Below are 25,107 nucleotides of genomic sequence, written 5' to 3'. Positions count from 1 at the left end.
CTACATGTGCCGTCTGCCTGTCTGTCCACACGTCCGTCCGTTCTTTATACTTGTGGGCATATTCAAGTATAGCCATTGTGGCCCCTAGCTTTCCATTCGTCATCGTTCACTTCGTGGAGATGCGTGGATTTTTTCGCTTCATTCTGTCCTTAGACGAGTGCACGTCGGTTCCCTGCATAATGAATTCTTTCTGAGTACCGCCGGCATACAAACGCTGAACTTTTAGACTACGTGAGGAAAAAATAAACGATAAATTAGCGTATGCTCTGCGTGTGTGGGGTGAGTCACGACTCGCACGAGTGCTTGGACAAGGCACGATGGTCCCGTGAGCTTACCTGTACAACGACAACAGCGTTGGTGGGATCGTTCACTACGTGGAGTGAACGACGCGTCGGCCATTGCACACCTGCTCACTTTGTTACAGCTGAGTTCCCCGAAAGATCGTAATACAGTGGTGTCATCCTATGATTGCACAGAAAAAAAGAAAGTACTATAAGAAAGAAGATGGCCCTCTGCTAAGTGTTTTTCCCACCTGGAAACATTCCCAACAAACAGTACTTAGGTTCTTACGTATTGTGCTTCTTCGTGTGTCGACGAAGAGTATACTTCACCAAAGTATAAAATTTGGTGATATTTGTTCATTGCGCTGCTTTAGTGGTCATTAAAGAGAAAAAAAAAAACAAAAAGTGAACTATGACTCTAAACTGTTTTCTACAGCACGTAAACGTAGCAATAGAAAAGAAATATGTAAAAAATGAACATCCCAAATACTAAACAGTATGCAGCGTGACTTTTCGTAAAAACGTAAGCAGCAACTGCGTGACGTGGTTGCATCATGCCGGCAGGGACACGCATGCCTAAGCGCGCTATGGAGATTTATGGCCCGACAGGTTAGCCACTAACCATGAAAAGCAGGGCATGCAGGATGTCTCCACCTCTCGCCTTGATCACGGAGTGTGAGCACGCGAGCAGCAACAGCGCGGCTTGTGCGTGATTGCGCCCACGCATTCGGGAATAACGAAGAGTACAAAGTAAGTACAAAAAGAAGAAAGATATAGAGCAACAGAAAGTGAGACCCAAAGATAGCAGGTGAGTTGCCATGCTTTTACGCCTCCGTGCAACTATTTGTCCCCAAGCACTCACTGGCTTAGTCGGGTAGTTTCTGTATAGCCTCATTAAACTAACACTTCTAGCTGCTGGCGTAAGTGCCCTAGATGGTACACAGTTTAACCTATATACGTGAGAATTTCGTGACTCTCGTTCCCACAGTCCTTGCGTATTTCTCCAGGGTCTGTCCCCAAGATCACACTCAGCTCCCCAGAGCTGCGCCACGAGTTTCTCTGGTGATTTACTACCCTAACTTTCCTAATCATGCCTAACCTCGTATCTGAGCTATACCCCGGTATATAGCATTAGCATACGTGGAAAAAGTGCATTTTCCTGTTGCGTCGCAGTTTTGTAGAGTAACATTAGTTTCATCATTACGCCAGTGTGGTATATAAAGGTACCTAAAACAAAGGAAGAATGAAAAGCATCTTACAGCGTCATGCGTAGGATCTTGCACTTTTGCACAATGCAACGCGTAAGCGGAAACTCCAGGAGGATGTATCTATTTTTCCACCTCAAAAGTTTGCGCAACGAGAACATTCCGAGAAAACAATATTCCCGCTTTATCTAAGAACGTAGTTTCCGAACAGATATTATAGCCAGTTGTACTTGCGACCTATGCAGCTGCCTGCTTGGTTAAATGTGGTGTGCACTAGCAGAGCAGCAATTCGCATTCAAGCAGAATTTTGAATCCCACCACCTTTTAAGGAATTTTCTTCTCCAGGAATTTATCTGTTTCCCTTCTTTTTTATTTCTTTCCTTATCTTTCTACTCATTTTGTTACCAATCAGGGTTATTGCAGGCAATGCCGGAGAAATCGGCACGCGTGTTCTGGGAGTGAAGCAAAAGAGGAAGAGGGTGTAGAGAGCACGCCTCGGTTCATGATTTATGACAATGATGCTTTATGTTTCCGACAGGCATGTTGTGGAGAGCTTAAACAGCTTTGCTGTTAAGAGAAAACCAAGCTGCGATTATGCGAGCATATGAGAAAATATGAACATATATATAGATATGAACATATGAGAAAATATGAGATATATTAAGTGCGGTTCGAAGTGAAACCTGGTGTAGCGTTTACTTGAGTGAACGTTTGTTTGAAACGCAAAGACAAGGGAGACGGCTTGGGTTTCCTGTGAGCTTCACTACTAAAAGACTGCCTGCTGTATTCCAGAATGCGAGCAACTATAACTACGACAGCACACGTGTGAGCGATGTACTGCGACGATTGTTCATACCCGCAAACACCACCTGCTCCTCGCAACGTGGAAAAGTGCCGGGACTGCTTTCGGGTGCATCTGCAGGCACGCCCCATTCTCACTATGGCACAGATTGTATTAAAATGTCCTGTTTCTCCTGAGCTAATCTGGTGAATAAACTTGATTGGAAACTATTCAGGAGGAGGAGTAGCAGGAATAAAAAAATATGAACCATCTCCCCGAAGGAAACCCTGATAAAATGCGAAGCAGCAGTTATGCGCACGGCGTTAACCCAGTTGAAACAGATGTCGACGAGAGTGCTGGAAGAACGGTTTCAAGCGAATCTCGGTGTAGCGTTTACTCGACTGAACGTTTGTTTTAAACGCATAGACACGGGAGGCGGGTTGGGTTTCCTGCAAGTTTCATCGCAGAAAGACTGTTCGCTGGATGTGCGCTCGAACGTTGCGAGTGGTGGAGGTGGTAAAGCAAGAGAGATGACACGTGGAGTGTAGGCACAGGCTAGACAGAGAGTGACGTCAACGCACTCGCACTGCGAGGGAAGGCGTCACCTACTTGGCACCACCCCAAAACCTGTGACCAAAGGAGCGCGGTGCGAACGGAGAGACGGCGTTACACAGGCCAGTCAAGGAGCTGGTTTGCATCTAAAACGTTGATTGTTTGAAGTGTTAGAACGATGCAAGTTTTGCTTCTACCATATAGGTGGGAGGTCTCTTCATTCCAGGAATACTCTGGCCTTCACTGCCTCCTTGCGCCTAGCAACAAGACGTCATTTTTGGTCCAGGTCCTTCGGGGCGAGCTTGGCTGCCCATGTTTTGAGAAGGTGTTCGTTTTCCTAATGAGTGTCACGGCTATTCGACAGCGGAGATAGATCTGCATGCGTATTGCATGGGCACTCGTTGTTCACGTCAGCCAATGAGTCAGGTACGCTGCAAATCGGGCAAAGATATTCGTGTAATATTGGGTGCAGTCTGCGTATTAGTATACCGCGTGTATAAGTGTTGCTTTAAAGTCGGCTTTGTACAGTGCTGTCCTCTTTTTGAGCTTCTAGTGTGGTGGTGGATACCTAATATTCAGGAAGCCAAAAAAAAAAGAGAGATAAATAACCGAGAGGACAGCGCATGCCGATAGTGCACGCGTTCAAAGCAAAATTAGATGCGTTGTTTTTTTACTACCTATTACTAAGCACTTTGAGTTTATGAATCGGCATTCATAACAGCGGATGCAAGTTACAATCTTAACAGAGCTAGGAAATGCCCAGACATAAACCACACGAAGCACCAAAAACTAAGCACATTATTGAAATATTAAATTCAGCATTCTCAATAGTTGGGACAGGACCCGCCTGAACAAAGAGAACTGTAATGAAAGGCTTTTTATGGCTGTCCGACCCTTCAGAACAATCAGGAGTATAGTGTGTTTTCCTTTCCCGTTTGTGCCCTTGAAAACACGTAGAAAAAATGAGCACTACTATGTAGTTTGTTATCACCCGTGAGAGGCCGTCCCAACCGACGAGGCATAAAAGACGCACACAGCACGTTTACCCATCGCATCCTAGAAAAGAGAGAATTTGTCATAGAGAGAGAGAATTTTGTCATAGGCGGAGCGAAAAATAAGAAACCAGCGTGTCCGTTGTATGGCGGAAGCAGGGGCAAAGCAGGCGCGAGACGTATTTTGCATACACCGACAATATACTATATAGAAATCACCGAAAGGGAAAAATAAAGAAATAAAAGCAGTCTGTTCGCCTTTACATGCAAGTGCACCACACCCTTCTCCGTGAAAACCCAAAGAAGACGTTTTTGCGATGCATATTGCACAGCGTTCATTTTCTTTTTTTTTTTTCGATAATCTTGGGTCTATCACCGCATAGCCCTCGTGGTCCTCGTCACCACTATAGTCACTGGTTGGTTTGATAAATTTCAAAATTTCAACAGGCCTGACGTCTGTGCCACAGACGCCATAGAAGCAAATATTCAATAAAGAGAAAAACAGCAGATACACAAGCTGATTCCACTTTTTTTGTTCGTCGCCAGTTCCACTACAACATTAGCGACCGGCCCGCAAGCAAAGTATGTCGATCTTGCCAATGTGACATGTAAGCAAAATACAGAAGCCACAGCCAAGAGCAAATATGAAAGTTTTGCCTGTGGTTGCGGACAAGTCGATGTGCGCAGCACTCATATTACGTGCCACCGGCTTCTAGGCTTGCGTGAAAGACCAGCGAGAGTTTGCCTTGCTTCGTTTACGTTCTTTCTTTGACCGGTACTTGGCGTACTGGAGGACAAAGCCTAATATTCTCTTGCTTTTACGTCTTACACATTATGAATCCATTTTTCAGTAGAAATGAAAAACCACAGATAAGAAATTGCATTCATATGAAGCAACATTTTTCAGCGATATGAGAAATGAAGTGATGCCGCCATCGGACAAATTAAAGGAACTTGAGGCGTTAGCAATTATACTAAGCAAGCATAACGTCAATGAGGAACAACAGAACAAGAAAGAACGTAATAGCCCCAGGAAAGCTTATGACGGCATCTAAAAAAGCCGCCCGTTCAAATTAGTTTCGACTGTGTGTCGTGTTCTACCCAGGCTTGGAGTTTTTGTTCTATATCAATGTCCCCGATGGTGACACAAATTCTTATACCACAATCTCTGCGGCACTGGTTTTTTAACGCTATCGCATTGAAATGAATTATGTCACAGGTGATTGTCCAATGAAATATAATCACAGCGAATTAAGCGAAATCGGAAAGAAATTGGTTAGTGTGGCAATAAGCAACGGAGTTCCCGGCAGCCTGGTGTAGAAAACGAAATACGTGATGCCTCACTTTAAAGATATCTTAGTTATTTAAAAAACAAATATTATGGATATTAGGAAAAATCGTAACTGTTTTGTTCCTTCGTCAATCACGTGCGTATACCACAGCGATTGCTCAAACGGGATATTTTTCTTTGCTAACTGCTTTACTGAATAATTTCTTTTGTAATGTCTTCGTTCAATTTCGATTTTTCAATGTCTCCTCATCGACACTGTTTATGAACCTCATTCTCCTTATCTATTTATTCTGTCAGGAAAAGACAGAAGAATAACAATGACAAATTGTTCAGTGTATAACCCAAAACTCTGAAACAGGAAAGTGAGCACTTGAAAGAAAGAGAGTGAGCGCGAACCAGGGAGCATGAACGCAGAAACATAAAAGGGTCAATATACTTTCACACTGCACGCTGACACGGGGCAAGAACTTATTTGTTTACCACAATAAACAGAAGGTATGCCTGGCCTCCGCCGATGGAAAACGTAGACTCGCACGTCTATCAGTCAAAGTATGCTGCATACAGACAACAAAGACACAATAAAGAGACCATAGAGCTATGCCGATGTTCAAAGTTTTGTCTTTGTCCTTAGCCTGCGCTACCGTCAATTATGATGCTCCCATACGGCGCATACAGTCTTGCTTAGAGCTTTCAGGTAGACTCGATCGGTCAGAAATGCGTCATGAAGGAAGGCTTGCGCGGCCTCCTTATGACTCGGCACGAGTAGTGTGTGTCAGCTCGATGGTGGTAACAAATGACGGTGAGCTATCACTCGATGCCAGGTGTCTTCAGGGAGTAGAGCTTGAACAATGCGGTTTGAAATGGCGACAGGAAATTTTTATAGTATGCTAATTGAGAGGGTAGCGGAATGAACGTCGTCAAGTGTGGATGAGGCGAATTGGTTTTGAAGGAATAAAAAAGAAGTGGACCAAATTGCGCACTCAAGCAGCATAAAAGTTCATTATTCGGGAAAATAAAACCCAGTACTGCAGTCCCTATGAATGTTGGTGTATAATTGCATTTGCTCCCAAATTAAATTCCAGTACGAATTTGCAAGTTTTTTGCTTGCATTCCGTCATTTTTGAGCGAAGCATCTTTAATTTTCACATTTTACTGGTGGCGATGGCATACTTCGAGAAAAGGCCGGCACCGGCAAGTGCACATAAGTACGGTAGTACATAAATAAGCCCTCAGAGGTGCGTGGTTGACATTGCAATTTTCGTGCACAATTTTTCGACAATCGATGCTTTCTTGATCGCGGACTTACGGGTGACAAGCCGTTTCTGAAATAAAAACCTCACCATTCATGAAGGTCGCTTTTAATTTTACGATGATGCATTTTAATGTTGCCTTTGATTGTTGCTTTGCATCGATTTACGCGTGAGGGACCTTGTCGCCTGTAGCGACAGAAGTGTTGTGCTTCTACGCATATGGGTAAAGGTTCTATTGGCGGCACACAAGTAGGAAGTAGTTACGAGAAAGCGTGACGCAATGCGCTAAAAAGAAGAAAAAAAGAAGAAAGAAAGGAACAAGTGAAAAAAAACGGGGCTGATTTTTATTTCTAGGAATTGATATCACACTGAAATAAACGTGACTTGTCTTCACAGAAGCATTTCAGCGTTCATTGAGCATTGTTTCGCCACAACAGTGAAGGAATGAATGCTACAAAAGAAGTTGAGATGTTACGCGAAGAACGGCCAGCAGCTCGAACCTATAGTGTGCACCTCAAGCCGAAAACGCGCACGAAATGAGCTTACACAGGACGTGCGCGGACCAACAACAACTGCCACAGCTCGAAAATTCAAGCGCGCTGTTAAACAGATAGTCACACGAAACAAACGCACAAGTATACTCACGACAAGGAGCGAACAATTGTCACAATTTGGACTTCGTGTGTGTGAGCAGCGTGCTCCTTTTGAAAACGCGGCCATGGCCGCGACAAAAGTGACCTTCGTGCTCTCCCGAACCACGAGTCTGATAAGCGCACGTGCAGGAGAGACCATGCTCTGTGGAGCCTGCGCTCATCGAAACTCTACAAGCGACGACATTTAGAGCGCGCCCAACGAGACACCTTCGCGCCATTTCGCTACTGATGACAACGACGCGCTGAAGTTGCGGAGCTCTGGGGACGGCCAAGTAGTACATGGTGTAAATGAATAGCTAGCCGGGTTCAAATTTCATCGCCTCGTTAGAAATGAATCAGTGGTTTTCACCTGGCTACTGCATTGTTTTTCAGTAGACCAATGGTGAGTAATGATATTCGCGCAACTTGTGTTTCCTCTAACCTGTTCCTGACGATAGTTCTTGGGTGACGACCGACCCTTTACGCCGAGATAAGATAGCGTTGCTGTTAAAACAGTAGGTCGGACACATAGACTCCAAGATCTGTTTGGCCTTATTTTACCTATAGCGTATGGGCTCTCAATTTTTAAAATAAAAATTTAATAAGCTTTATGAAGGTTTCAGTTCTTAGCTAGACTCATTACAGTGGTTTAGTGGTTATAGCACTCGACTGCTGACACGCAGGTTGCCAGATCGAATCCTGGCCGTGGATCCCGCATTTTAGATGGAGATGAAAATGCTGAAAGTGATGAAGATCAAAATGTGGCCCGTTTACTTAGAGTTAGGGGCCCGTAAAACCCTAGGTTGACGTTATTTCCGTAGTTATATACTATGGCACCTCTCATATTCATATATCTAGGTTTTCGGCTGTTTAACCCCAACTCATAATATTAGTAGCAGTACTTAGTTGCTTAGGTTGGGGGTTCACTAAGCATTCCTCTTTTTTTCTGAAACATGACACACTTTTGTATCCTTCGGTGGTAAACTGTGGACTATGACCACTTGCTCACCTCTTTTGGAAAATAAGACCCACCCAATGTGAAGAGCACAGAAGTGTGGCAGCTTGGGCTAGTTGGTATGGCATGACGATAGTTATAGCGCGACAACAAAACGACGACACAGAGACAAGAAGGACACCTCACGTTGCATTTGCAAGATTGCTTGTGTCATATGAGAAATCACGTGGTCGTAAAAAAAGAGTTCCCTTCAGTCAATCACTGCCAACAAATATCTGTATTGATATGTGGGGTTTAACATCCCAAAACCACTATATGATTATGAGAGACGCCGTAGTGGAGGGCTCCGGAAATATATACCACCTGGGGTTCTTTAACGTGCAACCAAATCTGAGCACACGGGCCTACAACATTTTCGCCTGCATCGGAAATGCAGCCGCCGCAGCCGGGATTCGAACCCGCGCCCTGCGGGTCAGCAGCCGAGTACCTTAGCCACTAGACCACCGCGGCGGGACAACAAATATCTGCATGCTCGCTGCATTTTATATACCACGTTTGCACTGTAGGAGATTAGAGTTTCAAATACTGTATTTCAAATTTGGATGATTATGGGCCGGACATTCAGGGCAGAAACAGATTTCTTGCACACTCGAAGGTCTTGAAGTAAAATCAGTGAGAATGATCTAAATCAAAGAGAGAAACAAAGAAAAAAAACAGCTATGCCTGCACGTCTCAGCCCTTATTCAGTTTTAGATCATCTTCTTCTAAAGTGCTTTGGTGATTCGTAAAGAGAAAAGCGAAAGGTCAAGGCGGCCATGAAACAGGCCTACACATAATCAGAAAGTGGAGAAGCACTACAATCAACGACTTCATTAGAGGAAATGCCTCAATGTTGGTTATAGAAAAAGGGCATAAAAAAACACGCAAGGAACACCAACCAGATATGTTTCATTTGTCGTAACGTTACAAAACAACAACAACAAAAAACATTTTTTGTAACCTAATGGTTTTGTTCTTAAGGACATACTAGCGTACTTGGGGGCTCTAAAAACGATGGTGCTCACCCTGACTAGTATTAGGCATCTTAAATTGTCGTTTATCAGAAGTATTAACTTCTAAAATAGCTTAAAAAAAACTGCCATGAAATGAAGCAGAAATGGTTCATTTCATCTAGTACCAGTCGCCAGCTTCGTTGCGAACGTTCATTTTAAAGATTCGAATGGCCACCGCGTTTGAGACGGCATGCTTGCTATCTGAGGCAAGGGTTATTGATAGCTCTACAAGCAAACTAACGTCTTAAGCAAAGAAACTTATTGAAGCTGTGAACTCTTACCGCCGAAATCGTCATTCAAGTATAATCAAGGCCAGGCTTCAATAGTCACGGTGAAAGTACGTATTTATAGAGAACATGCCCATAGCAATAGCCTTGTCTTCCTATGTTAAATATGTGACAATGTGACTAATTAGTTGCGGCATAAAATAGAGAAAAAAAGAAAAAAAGAAAGAAAAAGAGACAGACAGAAAAAAGTAGAAATAGAAGTGATTGAAGATCAGCCACAATGAATTTTCCTCGTATTTGCGTTGTGATGGCAACGGTGTGAACATTTGTGACAGCCATCTAATCTGCATCAGCAAACCTACTGAGACCATGCTTGAACCAACGTCACTGCCTCTCTTGAACGCACATCCCCGCTTATATGGATATGCAAGGCTATGCACGCATTACCTCTTAGCCCGCACTATTATTTTCTCCTCGACTAACCTGTTCATTTCATTCAGATATTACCTCTGCTTTATGTTACTGCTTTTCTTTGGTTTCATTGTTTGTCTCTGCAGCCAAGCAGGATCGTGGTAATTAACACTGAGCGACTGTGCTCAGTGTTAATTAAATCAGGCTCTCACTAGCTTCCATGGTAGTTAATCAGATTATTCGTCCTCTCGCTCCTGGTGAGCTGGTGCGCATTTGTTGGAGCATTTGCCAGGGACAACATTCAGGGAAGCAAGGCCAGGGACTTGGGTTATTTTTACATTTCATTGAAGTCTCATCATGTCAAAAGACGATAAGTTGGGCCAGTTGGTTAGGATTCATCGTGGACCTATTTACAACGCAACACCAGAAAAACAAAGGACAGGGAAGGAGCAAAAGAGAAAGAAAAGACGGCGCTGACTCACAACTGTTGTTTATTGGAAAAAAATGTCATTTATCCTCAGTGCTTATTTTGTTTAGAAAGCGTCTAATTTGTGGTGTGCTTTCTGAAACCTTCATGCAAAACATCCCTGACGAGAAAAAAAAGCACCCCAGACTTGCTCTGTTCGTATTGTCTCTACAAGATTATGTCGGCCAAAAAAAGGCTAAACGTGTAAAGAAAAAGTTTGTGTGAATCAGTGTGTTCCACGAAGTGAGTTTTATGGCCACTTAAAATAACCATCCTATCTTTCGTTTCACAATTGTCAATTGAAAATATCTGTAAGTATACAAGCTGACATGGCTTTATCAGTTTACTAGCCCCGTTTATTAGCTGCAGTGATCGAATTCAACTTGCTGTCCATCGTTTCAACACAAACGGAGCGTTGAAAACAGCTTATGTAGAGGGGAAAAACTCATTAGAAAAACCAATTTTCACCCACGTCTGTATATGCCTGACATGCTACTTTGTATAGGAATCGGGAAGATTTGATTGATTGATATGTTGGGTTTAACGTCCCGAAATCACCATATGATTATGAGAGACGCCGTAGTGGAGGGCTCCGGAAATTTCGACCACCCGGGGTTCTTTAACGGGCACCCGAATCTGAGCACACGGGCCTACAACATTTTCGCTTCCATCAGAAATGCAGCCGCCGCAGCCGGCATTCGAACCCGCGACCTGCGGGTCAGAAGCCGAGTACCTTAGTCACTAGACCACCACGGCGGGGCAGGGATCGGGAAGGAAAATGAAAGATTTCAGAAGGCGAAAAATACGAAATAAATATCTCAGCACATCCACGGAGCGAATTATGAGTGGTGCGAAGTGTCCATCAGCCCGTCCGTGCTTCCGTCTGTCCACGCAACCATCCGTGCGTCCATCCATGCATCCTTCCATTATTCCATGCTTCCATCCGTGCGTACGTCCACGCGTCCGTCCACGCGTCCGTCCATCTGTCCGTCCGTCTTCTAGTCTGTCTGTCCGTCTCTCCATGCGTCGATCTAGGGAACACTCCAAGCACCATCATATCGCATCTCGCATCCCTTGTGGCACATACCTGCTCTGAGCATCCGTTCATCTGTCTGTCCGTCTGCTAGTCTGTCTGTCCGCCCGTCCATGCGACCGTCCGTGCGTCCATGTAGTGATTACTCCAAGTACCGCCTTCTCCCCTCTCGCCACCCGGTGGCTGCTTACGACAACGACGGAGGATGGACGAACCCACGCCTTAATGAGCCTCGCCTCCAAAAAAAAAAAACGTAGAGAACAGACGTGTGCATATGCAGTAGAACATCTGCTTGCAGCGCAAACAAAATATGTACAAAGAAACGAGCCATCTGCTGATTCTTGTCAAGATAAAGAGGCGCGTGATCTCGCGTGGAAGTTCATAGTGCGCGTATGCTTTTAATACTTCTTCACTGCCGTGAATTTACTGCCTGTCTCTCCCTTTTTCTTCTCCTTCTCTTTCCTATTTCTCACCTTTCTAGTCATCTTCCCTAATCCTCCAGCGTAGGGTAGCCAACCGGTTGTCCTTCTGGTTAACCTCCCCTCCTTATCTTTTTTGTTTCTTCCTTCATTACAGAAATATTCAATAGGAGAAACACGGGATTAGAACAAAAACAAAACAAAGAATGGCATTTGTAACAAGGAAAGGATCTTCATAATATTGTTCCTAACCAAATTGAAGCTTAAAACGTGTACACTTTCCTAAAAGGAGCACCAAGCTAAGAGCAGCAAAATGAGCTAACAAGACTGGTTGTTAGCAAGTCGCCACTGGTCTTAGCTTTCCGGTAAGCAGAAAGATGTAGACGTTAATTACTTTAGTATAAAGCGCAAAATTTTAGCAGGGACATTGGACGAAGAGGAAAGGGCGGTCTCCATGCTGCTCGCTTCGTTCGGGCACTCGCTTCGTTACGCAGAAGAGACTAATGTGTCTGGACGATGTGTGAACAGCCCCTGGAAGGGAGCCCAGATTAGCAGGTGACGAGGGCTTCGAATCGCTGAGGAACTGCCGAGTCAGAGAGGATTAGCCTGTCTGTCAAGAAAGCTGTTTCCCACTTTCCCACTGGCCCCTCGTTCCTGGAGAACGAGAGGCCAGTGAACTTCTGTCTTCTTTTCATGGTCAGGAGAGACGCTACTGCGACCACCAGGCTTTGTGGTGGGCTCTGCCTTTCTTCGGGCTGTGGATTGTCGGCTTGAAATCTTTATTCCTATAGGGGCTTTTTCAAATTAGAGGTATGATTGAATGAAATTGAATGCTTTTTTCATATAATTTATACAAATTGTGAGGGGGGGGGGTTGGTAAGTGTTGTAACAAAGAAGCTTGACTTGCGTACAACAGAGTTGAAGGTTTGAAGATAACCAAAGACACTAATCGCTGCAAAGCACACAAGAGAGCAGAGCAGTGATAGCACGGCGTGGTGGAAAAGTGGCGAGGGTCGAAAGAAGGAGTTAAGGCGGAGAGAATAGGAGTGGAAATGGGCAGATGCCAACTCGCAGTGAGTAAATACACAGTACCGAGTGCCATTTAAGGACACCTCTCTTCTCGTTTAAGAAAAAACATTAAAAAGTCTGGTTTTGCCTTGTTTTGACATTAATGACTTGGTTCGATATAACTGATACTCGATCATTAGACCAGTAAATGAAGAGTCATTACTCTAGTGGCACAGCTAAGATTGTACCTCAAGTGTTCTTTTTCTCAAGTGTTCTTTTTTCGACAGATCATTTGTGCTACACATGCAAAATTGTTTGAAAGAAGGGGCAAAACGTATACATGCGAAAAAGTTCAACGGCAATTTCATCATTGGCTACCCCAAAGTAAACGTAAAAAAAGTAATTCCATCATTCTAAATATTTAGTGAAGCAAAAAGAAGGAGACCAGCAAAGCCTCATTGAGCTTAAAGTGCCGCATGCGAAGGGCATGAAACATATTTTAAGTACCAAACAAAAGGTAAAGAGCAAACAAAAACGCAAAAAACGAGGTGCGAACTATGGGTAAGTAAAGAGAGAACTTCGCACCAACCATCTAACCAGCTTTTCCTGCTCGGGAAGAAATAGAAATAGAAGTACATGCAGAAATCAATCTGTCACCTGGCGACCTTTCTCTTGTGAAGCGAATGCTGACTGGTGCCTCGAATTCCAGCATGGGTCCTTTGGTCAGCCCCAATCCCAGCTCTCTTTGCTGTGTTGCTTCCCACTACGGTTTAGCTGATTCCGCCAGCATGCCTGCTATGGGTTTCCCGCCCTTCTGCAGTCCCTCGCTGAGGCGTTCATCCTCGGACTTGTTGCCACTCAGGGTCTTCATTAGTTGTTAATCCCACGTGTGCGCAGTTGCTTCTTGCTTGCGACTAGCTTCTACTGCCAACGTTCCAACCTATAAGTGAGCAAAGGGCTGTCTGTGTACAGGTATCCGTTTCTTGTTTGAAACGAAGGTGAGTCACGTTTGGGAGCTAAAGGCGATAAAAACAGTGGCATGGAAAGCAGGCCATTGTGAAGGTAACCACGGGGGCTTAAAACTTTCCTCTTGCGGGAATTGATGTGGTGGGTTGCGTGGAAAGGAACAAGATGAAAATTGTGGGAAACTCACTCAGCAGCAAGAAACCGTTTTGTCCTTTAAGGTTCCTGTTCCGCATGTCAAATCATGCGTTACAACAAATCTCTCAAGAAATAATTAGTAATGTAGTACTCGTGCAAACCTTTAATTATTCTTGCTTTATTCCAACCCACTCTATCTCAACCTCGTGATCATAGTGGATTTACTTAAAGGCAATCGAGCACTTGCCTCGCAAAGACCTGGTAGCACGCGATCTCGTTCATCCATCACTGATCTATCAACTGCCTTGGAGAACGCTAGAAAAAACAACTTTTTGTGTCGGCCTCGCCAAGATAGTGTTTTATCAGTCAGTTTGATTGATTTGGGGGGTTTAACGTCCCAAAACCACCATATGATTATGAGAGACGCCGTAGTGGAGGGCTCCGGAAATTTCGACCACCTGGGGTTCTTTATTATCAGTCACTTTAACAGGTCATTTGCGTTTATAATGTTATTGTTATTGTTGTTGACGTGTTCACCCTGTTACCACCTTCGCGGTTTTTGCAATCCTACTTGTACACAGCTGGCATTAAGTAAACAAAGAATATGTACGTATTCCACGCGAAGCCTGACAAGCGGACAGTCCAGATGTTCTGCCTTTAAGGTTATGATAATCCAGAATTTAATCAAGACAAATTTCTTGGCGTTGCTGTGGATAATCAATGAACAGCAGGTCAAATGAAAAAGAAAGCTCGTATGGCAGTTCTCAACTACGCCTGGCCTAAAAATCTTTTTTTTTAGTTTCGTCGAACGAGATCCACAGCTTAGCGCACAATCTCGCTCATATATATAGCAGTAAAATATTTCTGTAATTACTAACGATCGCCTTAGATATAATTTTTAGAGCTGCACAAACTGTCATCTAAGCATGTATGAAGAAACAAGCAGAAATATTGTTTCTCACAAATACACTCAGCATTGCGCGGTCAACACAAATAGGTAAACAGCGGCCTGACTTCCGTGTAATCGAGAAGGTGAGAACAAAAACTAATAAATATGAGGAAAACATTTTAGCTCAGAAGACACCACACGTGTGTTTAGCATTTTTATTTGTACATTCGAGAGTTGACAAAAGTTAACCTATCTTCAGATATTTCTAGAACTCATTCCATGGAAATATGGTATAGCTTGAGGCCCCAGCATAAGCATAGGTTTGGGTAATGCTCTTCACTAGAATTTATTATCGATCTTTACCAACGTGCTGCAGGGCAGTTTAGGCAAATTCACGTATGTGGTAGTTTCTACATTCCTTTTCCATCAAAATGCGCCCTCGTCACCGTGCATGACGGTGTGACCAGACGCTGATAGTACGCAGTGCCATAGCTACTGGTCTATCAAGGCGAGCAAGAAAATGTTTTTATTTCTACAGACACCACACGCTGTTGACTCATTAAAAGAAATATCAAACATTGCAGGTAAAAGAAATACAACATGCCACGTTTGCAAAAACCCCGATTTATTTGTTTACAATATTAATTCTTCCATGACAAAGGCCACACACTTACACTTACTGAGTTTCAGCGGTGGTAATAGCGGCACTGATAACCGAGTGCCAAATGTTGCAAGTGCAACATCAAGTGACTCCACTAGGTCAACCGCCCGCTATGCTGCGGCAGAAACACCCAGCATGTCAAAACGACATCCTCTAAGGGATCGTAAACGGGAGGCGTGACTCTTTCGTTACAAGATTATGACCCCACTACAACCCGTCGTGCGCGACCACCCCTTGTTCAGCAAGCTACTGATATAAACAGCTGTTCGTGACTAACGGATAAACACAGGCAATGCAACACAGTGAGCGTGGGCTGATAAGAACAGAAAATTAGCACAATCATGCACGTACACTGGTCAGCATGTTGATGGTTTACTGTGGTTTTACGACTGGAGAAGATGAATACAAATATATGAACTCTCAGAGGTGGTTCAGCCGAGTAAATGAAGTGGCTTAGGCGTCGTAAAACCTAAGCAAATGAAAACTTACAAATAATCTGCATGTGTACAGGAAAGGACAACGAGCATGAAAGCAGCGGTGGGCACTTTCGCAATGAACATCGGCTTAATGTATGGGCTGTGAATATTGGAAATGGGTTGTACTACAGGTGGGTGCATCATAATAAATGAAAACAAGTGAGCTGCCTCTCTCTCTGGTTATGTGTCCACGTGTATTGCGTGCCGAGCAGCAGCAACCCTTGTTTTTGAATGCATACACGCAAGAGGAGAGGCATGCCATGTGTTGCTGATGAGAGAGGAGAGCATGAAACCAGGTTGTTAAATCAAGGACCCCGCAGACTCCGCATTTCAGTGTGTACACGCTTCTTGATGCATTACACGGCTTTGGTATGGATGACCCACTTTTTGATTTCGGTTCAGTGGCCTATTGGGCTTAAGCTACAGTACCAGCCTATTTATTTTTGATATCGCAGCTATCTAGTAGGAAAATTGTTGTGTGCACAAAATACAAAACTGATGTGTTTTTCATGTTATTTTATTGGATCGGCCATCACTCATGAGAAGGTTAGGGAAACTCGGCGTACATATTAGTTCACAATACCATACACAAAGGCACGGTGCGATTCAGCCTGAGCCAACCGCATATTAGTGCCGCCTAATTACCTTACGTTTCCAATCCTTCATCTTTCTTGGCGACTAGTTCCTGCATTCGCATGGTCCTCATACTATCGGGTCTTCATATAGGAATTGCTTATCCGTGTCTTTTCCAAGTGCGCGCAGTACGTATGTATGTATGTATGTATGCATGTATGCATGTATGCATGTATGCATGCATGCATGCATGTATGCATGCATGCATGTATGCATGTATGCATGCATGTATGCATGTATGTATGCATGTATGCATGTATGCATGCATGTATGCATGTATGCATGTATGTAGGATTACTTATGTGCCCTAAATGCTTCATACATTGACAAATGGAAGTTTAAGGGGTGGAAAGCCTTCATAGAAATTGCGTAAGATGAGGCATCAGAAGTGCTTTATTTTCCGAGCATGCTCTCGCTAGTGTTTGAGGTTATCAGTAGTTAGGAAAGGTTTTTGGCTGTCTGTATGCCTTTGGCGTCATCTTCTTACTAGTATAGCGGATAGAATGTGCGCAGGCGAGGACCTTTACGGAAAGTAGACTTGGGTTAACAGAACGTAACACATCTAGCCGAATACGCTTTACGTTCACGGCCATATCTCACGAATTCATCTTCATTTGTGGCAACTCGCGATGTTCTCTTCACGTAGAGTTGAGCGGTTGAGTAAAAATAAGCTGAAGTGCGAGCACCAGTCACGACCACGTTGTTGAAGCCGCATCACTGAGGCTAGAGTGACCTAGAATATGAAAGGCTTAAGTTTGGAAAGACTCTCTTTAGAGGACGGATAGGTGGAGCCATCTGGTGAAGCCTTGATGAACCAGGCAAGCGCGAAATTGTTACTGCAGAAGCAAGGTGCATTCTGCATCTGGTGTAAATTTTTTGTCGCAGCATAAAAAGTCTTGCCAAGCCATCAATGAATGGCTATCGTGCTGTTACCTATCTGGTTTCACTTCGTCGGTCACAGGTGGCAGTTCTTTGATTGGCTCTGACTATCAGAAAAAGCAACAACGACCAGGCATGTACTGCTATGCGCGTTTGAGCCATCCACTGAAAGCAGCCTGCCAAAAAACTTATTCTAAAGAAGCGTCAAGGCAAAACAAACGATAAGAATACCTCCCGAGCATGTGCATGTTAACTAGGTACAGGATTGACATCATCTTTGGCGGGTTTCTCTTTCACTTATTGTTACATGCGTCAGCCTTCACCGAGCTCCATGGCTAGGTCGCCACGACTGAAAAATTTATAATTCGGAGAGTCGCAAAAGAGGAGAACAAAAGCATACAAGTGCATCAGCAAATTTTTTTCAACCCGTGTGGCCATGTGCCATTATAATGACAAGCTTTCACTGAACAAAGCACAGGGGTATGAATATTGAAACTTAGTTTGTAAAAAGCACGTCGCGTGAAACACAACCAAGATTGAAGGTAAGCTGAGATTAAACATTCAAGATTTGTGTTGAAAAGCTTTCATAATCCAAGGGAATATATTTTGTTGCCTTCCTTGGACGTGTTTCTAGTGCCTTGTTTGTCCTTTTTTCAAATTCCATGCTTGCCCTATGTTGTAGAACTCCTAGTTAAAGGGCAAATTGATTATTTTCTATCAACCACACCTGATTATCCTGAGCCTACAGCTTCTTTCATTCAGTGACTTCATTCAGTGCCTTATTTTTAGTCAGCATACGTTTCTTTGCTTTGCAGCATTACAGGCTTTTGTCTGTCACTGCTCATTTTCATGCCTGAAGCACTGCAGCAGAAGAGCAGCTCTGGGGCAGCGGCTACGGCTTAGCCTTTTACACCTGGGTACCCCTACTCAAAAGTATCTTACAGATGAGGAGCGCGTGCTAATGCCTGTTTTGTGTGAATATTTATGAACGCTTTGAAAGCCAAACCACCTATTTTATACCCGAGTTTTCCATCGCTCCATCCTTAAAAGCACCTTTTCAACACTCGCTTTGTTGACTTTTTCTTTCTTTCCCTTCTTTTGTAACAAGATTGCATCTGTACTTGCAGATACACGAGGAAAGAAAGGAAGAAAAATCCTATTATGCTAGAGGAGAAGCTACGGCGCGTAAATTTTCGCTCTCAATTTTCGTCGCAAAAGGTTCCTTATGCGTTAAACGCACAACTGCACATGGGAGTGGTTTTGCAGAGATTTTGCCCAAGAAAAACTAACACACACACACATATATATATATATATATATATATATATATATATATATATATAAATATATATATATATATATATATATATATATAGTCACGTTGGGAGTTGAAAAGTAGTGTAAATAAAAGGAAAATGTAGACTGACTGGAAAACACATGTTATGACGCTTTTTTTAGTCCAGCCTTGTGCATCACGTTACATATAAAAACAAGTATTATATATTTTTTCTTTGTAGTTTTAGGTAACAGATAGAAATTTTTTGTAACAATTAGTGCTCGCCCCTACGTCTCATTTCGTTTTTCATTTTTGTCATTCCTAGAATCAGAATCAATAAGCACCCCCATCACTGAACACGTTGCAACGCAGCTGTTCGGAATGTGCTAGTTTCCCTAGCTATTCTAAGAGCAACGTTCTGGAAAATTTCGAACTGCATTTTCGGTACCAGAGCTACAGATGAAGATATACATATTTCAAGTGCAGTGCAAGTTCACCAAAGAGGGTGAATTGCCGAAATGGTGCGCCCGAAGACACGATCTTAACTGAGTTGAGCGAAAAAAATTTGAAATACAAAAAGGAAGACACCTGGACACCGCGCACTGTTTTTTTGAAAATTTTTGTATTTCAAATTTTTTCTTTCGCACAACTCAGTTAAGATCAATTACCAACTCATCCTGCAGTCCGTGCTTCTCAAGTATATTACTATAGTTATTTGGGCTCTTTTCCCTATGCCATGCGCTGTGTCCAGGTGTCTTCCTTTTGTATTTAAAATTTTTTTTGTGCTACTCAGTTAAGATGAATTACCAACTCGCCCCGCAGTTTGTGCTTCTCACGAATAATTGACCCTCGTTTTAACCCTATTTATGTTCAAATATAGGCACCATCTCCTTAGATAAACGGGGCCTTTTTGAGCCTTCCTATTTATTACATCTCCCGCCCCCCTCCTTGTTTTTTTGCATGACAGTGCAGTCATGCAGGCGATCGAAATGTCTAGCGTCTCATACTGTTGATCGGGTTATGTAAATGAGATCTACGGAAACCCACAGGGTGGTGGAATTGTTAAAAAACAACCACCCGATTGTCGCCCGAAGCCAAAAGGAAAACTGTATGGATCTTTCAGAAAGAAAAGACTGTTAGTTTCCGAAAAACTCGTCTTGGTCCAGTGTTCGAACACGGGACCAATGCCTTTCCAGGGCTATCGCTCTGCCATTTGAGCTAACCAGGAAGCTAGCAAGTGAAAGCGCGAAGGTGAGTTATCAACAACTCGAAGTACATGGATTCAAGTAATGCAATTAAGATCTGCGAAAGCCCGCAAAATGGCAGAATGGTTAAGCAAGGGAAAGAAGACAACTCCCTTGTGGCTTCGTGTCAATCGAGCCTTCTTTCTTACCTTCTTGTTTTGGGGGGTTCGAGCTTCAGTTTATTTTGTCCTCTTGATATCTTTACAGATGAGAACTCTGTCGAAAAAAAACTGTCGTTGTTGGCCACAGTGGAAATAACTAGGTTATATCGTCTGGGCATAAAATTCACTTGTTCATCTGTGCACCAGTAAATTCAATGAGTGTTTGTACGGGGAGTGAATAGCTAAAAATGAAAGAAAGAAGTGTACATTTAAGAGCTGGCTTATTTGTTAGACACAACAATGGGAGTTAACAGAGAGATGGTGAGAGGGACTTTAGGCAGTCCTAACCTGCTCCACTAATGTACCGCAGGTGGATCTAACAGACAATCATGCCAATGAAAGTACAGGGGATGTTATTAGAAAAATTGTTATGTAAATGTGAAGAAAGAAGTGGGCGAAGAGATGCCTAGCCACCAGCAGGATCTGAGCTTGCCACCTTCATTTAACATGTCCGATGCTCTACCACTGAGCTATGGTGGTGGTCTTCCCTCCGTCTGTTCTATATTTATTTCCCTAATTCGCACTGAGCATGAATTCCTTGAGCTGGGAAGTAGTGAAAGAAAAAGCGCTGGTGCAGTTGTCGTCTTGTCCAAATGCGAAATGCTTCGCAATATATTCACGTTAACATCGCGCCGTACTGATGTTCTTTATGTAAAGTACATCACGTGACTTGCAACCATGTATCTAAATAACTAGGTAATTTACATTTAACATACAATTGTAGACTCATACTGTCAAGTCGAGTGCACGTACAGAAAACATCTGAAACGACCAACCTGGTCACAGCAAGGGTTGTTTACTCCTGGCCGGCCTCTTATATTCTTGACACTAATTGTCCTGTCAACTAGGTTTCTCTTCTTTTATGAGATAAAGAAGCGGGCTTGTGGTACATATAAGAATATGTGTTCTTTACGTTTCAAGCAAAATAAAGCACCTCTTCTTTCCACGTAAGATCTTCTGTCTAAAGAAAAAGGGGTCATTTTGACACTGGAAGGGTAGCATTTGGTATAAATGTCACGTCCATCTACTTTATTTTTTACTTTATTCTTTTTTGCATTATCTTTCTTGTATGTGGTGACTGCAAAAATGTTAATTTCTGCTGGTGTTTTTAGATGCGCTCATTTTGGGAGACACTGCATTCACCCCCAAATGTTGGCGAGTTTAATTCTATAGACACTCTCTTACGTATAAAAGATAGATCGTGAAAGCAATCAAGCCAAGACGAGCCAACTTCATCTAAGACTTCTTATTCTAGTGACATTGTGTTCACCGGAGCTCATTGTGGCTAAAATAGGAACCAATTTTTTTTAAATATGAGGACCTCCAAAAGACAATGTGAGAAATGACATGAACGACCATGATAAGTTCATCAAGGATTAAATTTTGTGAGTGCACGTGTGCGTGTGTGTGTGTGTGTGTATGTGCGTGTGTGTATGTGCGTGCGTGTGTGAGGAAAAAAGAAACTTAAAAAGCATGCGTATAAATGAGTGAGTGGGGAAAGGAATACACCCTTAGGAAAAAAACACACTTCCTCATTTGTACTAAAAGCATGATATCTTCAAAATTAGATGCAGAGCCCATTATTTAAAATGAAATATGTTAACGAAGCATTCACAAGGCTGCAAGGTATGAAGGCGTGAGAATTGTGATGAGGAAAATGTAAGCGAATGAGTAGACGAATGCAAATTACATGTGGAGTAGCAAACATGGCTTCTTGGCGCCCCTCCACAGTTCGATAATTGAATTCCACGAGCGATAAAGAACAAAAAAAAACATCCTGGTAGGCTGAAATCACTACACATTTGAATGTCTTCTTCTCCTGGGCGTTTTTTTTTCTCTGTCTTTTCTGTGCGATTCAAGGTCCTTTTTCAGCGATAAAAGGACGACATTACTGGAAGATCCTTTCGCTTCATAACAATTTCCTGTTCATCTTTTAGAACTACTGAATGCTGTCGAGACGGTTTCCTAATACTTTTTGACGATCTCGCAATGCTGTCGTGGCACATTCTAAAGCAAAATTAAAAGAGTTTCGAACGCCACAAAAAATCAAATAAATGAGCAACTTAGAAGCAAGAACACAACAATAAAAAAGTTTGTTTGAGAATATTCGCGGGAAGCATAACAAAACTATAAAACAGCACGATTCTGCTGGTGACAGAACGTTTCACAGATTAAAAGGTGAATCAATATGATAACAAAGGTAAAAAACGATGTAGCAGGTAATGGTCGTTTCAACGGAGATGAACAATGGCAGGACCCAGCACAGAAATAGCTGCTGGTTACGGGCGGCGCGCACAAAACATCGATAGATGTCATGGTGTGCCTCAGAGTGTCGTTCAAAATGGCGTGACTTTTTCAACCGCCCCTCTTTTTCGGCTGAACGCTGAACATTGCGGAAAACGTAGACTAGAAAAAATTCAGTGTCAAGCTTTGGGGCTGCCATTCCTAGAATGAAAAAAATTTACTGGGTGTAGGTGAGATAAAACGAAAGGTGGAATTGTCCGAGAAATACGAGTTTTCAAGACAAGACCAGCTTCATTTTACAAAAGCAAGGACATCGTTTCTATTGTTTCCTCATTTTGTTTTGGAGCTGTACACAATTAGCAGTTTACATCTTCAGATTGTAAGTTGTTTCGTGTTTTTTTTAGTCCCTTGCAGCATGCTTATTTTTTCTTACTTCTTCCCAGGGTTTTATTCTTTGTCAAGAGGCTGCGTTGATATTTCCACCTCTCAATTTTTAGGGGCCAAGAAGTCTCTGCAGGAACGTGAAGGATGCGATCCTAAAGACATTAGTCCTATATTGCTATGTGCTGAGAAATCACAGTAGACAGCGTGCCAAGGGATGAACACGTGCCAGTCATCCTTCTGAATTATTTCTTTGCAGCAACCTGAAACTAAGGAGAACGCCACGCAACAAAAGTTTGTTAAAAGCGATATAAATATATTGATAGATACAACCATCATTATCGCCACTGCATGCCAATAAAATACAACACGCCAAGTATACCAATTCCGAAGTTGAAGAAATAGTTGCGAAAAAAAATGTCAGCATATCCACGGGGAATGATGGAGAGTGGGGCGAAGCATCCGTCGGTACATTCCTTCTTGCTTCCGTCCATCCATGCGTGCGTCTGTGTGGCCGCCCGTGCGTCCATACGCCCGCCCGTGCGTGCGTCTGTTGGTGGTGTAGTGGCTAAGGTACTCGGCTGCTGACCAACAGGGCGCGGGTTCCGATCCCGGCTGCGGCGGCTGCATTTCCGATGGAGGCGGAAATGTTGTAGGCCCATGTGCCCAGATTTGGGTGCACGTTAAAGAACCCCAAGTTGTCTAAATTTCCGGAGCCCTCCACTTCGGTGTCTCTCATAATCATAGTGCTTTTGGGACGTTAAACCCCACATATCTAACAAATCAGCGTGCGTCTGTTCGTGCCTCCGCACGTCCATCTGTGCGTCCCTCCCCTGCGTTCGTCGATGCACCCGCTCCTGCGCCCGTCCCTGCGTCCATCAGTCCGTGCAACCATCCGTGCGTCCGTCCATGCATCTGTCTGTGTGTCCGTTCGTCCACCTGTTCAACACTCCAAGTACCACCATCTCACATCTTTTCATCATATATTCCTCATATAGAAGCACCGCCATCCAGCGGACATTTCAAGGACTGAACGAGCGGTGGCACACGCACACTTTCTTACGGCTTGCGCTTCGTGTCTACTTCCCACCTTTAATCACCTCGAGTTCATGGTATATACTAGTTCACCGTATTCATGGCACTGCAGCCCAACGCTCGCTAAACCTTTCTAAAACCAAGGAGGTTACGTTTAGCGAGAATAACGCAGCAACGCTTTTTTGTCAGATAGTGATCAATGTACTTGCCAATGGCTGCTAAGGGGGAATGAGAGACAGGAGAATTCGGCTTTTAGTTGACGCGCACGCTGCGAATTTTTTATTGTTCAACAACGCACAGAAGAAATCAACCACCGGCACCCCCTTGGAGGTCGAAATGTAAGACTTGTTACACACTACTACTACCACTACGACTACGAGGGACAAACAGGTGCCGCTATAAGGAGCTTCGCCATTAATGAATCCTGAATCCATTCACGAACGTTACAAATAAAGACCGAATTGATCTGTCAGTATGGGACTTTTTTTTTCACGCTTCCGCCTTGCTGATTTACATCGGACGGTGTTTTCCCCATCAACGCTCACATAATTGTCACTTTAACGTTAGAGCGTGCAGAATTCAGCCGTTACAGGCTGTGATTAATCTCAGTAACAAAGCCTAAGCCTTATCGTACACAGAGACAAAAGTAAAACTTTACACCCATACATAGGAACGGCGAATTAGGCGATAGATTGTGTACAATTTTTTTCGGGTGCTCATTTTGGGGTCACAGTACGCATTTCCTTTGCCTCTTCGAGAAGACTCAAACTTTAGTAAAAGTGATTTACCTAACCAGGGATTTTCTAATTTGTCGATCAGGATTATCAGCATCGCCAGTGCGTGGTATCTTCAATGCCGAGGAAAGACTGCGTATTATAGGATGGAATGTAATATCTCGCCTGTCTGCTCAGTGCCACATGCAGAAATTATAAGCTAAAAACAGGAAGGAGTGGTGGTGTTACAGCTATTTGTCTCACAAATTTGCGTCACTCCCTGAACATTGCTCACCTCTCGACGCTCGAACCACGTGGCCTACACGAAGGTTAACATTCGTTGTGATGGCATTCGACGGTGGCGTACAGTGCTCGAGCAGGGTGTGTGTGCTCGAGAAAACTTCACAATAAAATCCGAGTTCAAGCACTCACATTCTCACAATTGTAGGACAGCATATGCTCTGAACACAATACCGAAATCTGTGCTTTTCTGGACATTCTACTCATCAAAAATACACTGTTTTTCGCTTTTAATTTTGATGGCATGTTCGTTATTTATTCAATAAACACATTTGTGCACGCGTAGTCAGCTGCCTTGAAATAAACTGCTCTTACAAGCCCCGACAGCGAAGTGTATAACTCATTTTTCGCGAAGTAACAAGATTTAATAGCAAAGATAGAAAGGGGGTGAATATAAAAGTCATACGAACAGGGCTCTAAAAGGCTGCCGCGTTCCTCTCTTGAAGGTAAAGCTACAGCATCCTCAAAGTTTTTAGTTAAAAAAAATTTATAATTTTTAGGTGGTGCTTTTGTTGGAGGTCGCTTTTTATTAGCGATTCAATAAATCAGAGTTACACTC

This window comes from Rhipicephalus microplus, chromosome 1 (genome assembly GCF_043290135.1).
Source record: "Rhipicephalus microplus isolate Deutch F79 chromosome 1, USDA_Rmic, whole genome shotgun sequence".
Classification (NCBI taxonomy): Eukaryota; Metazoa; Arthropoda; class Arachnida; order Ixodida; family Ixodidae; genus Rhipicephalus; species Rhipicephalus microplus.
The sequence above is the reverse complement of the archived record's forward strand: the minus strand, read 5'-3'. Positions refer to the sequence as shown.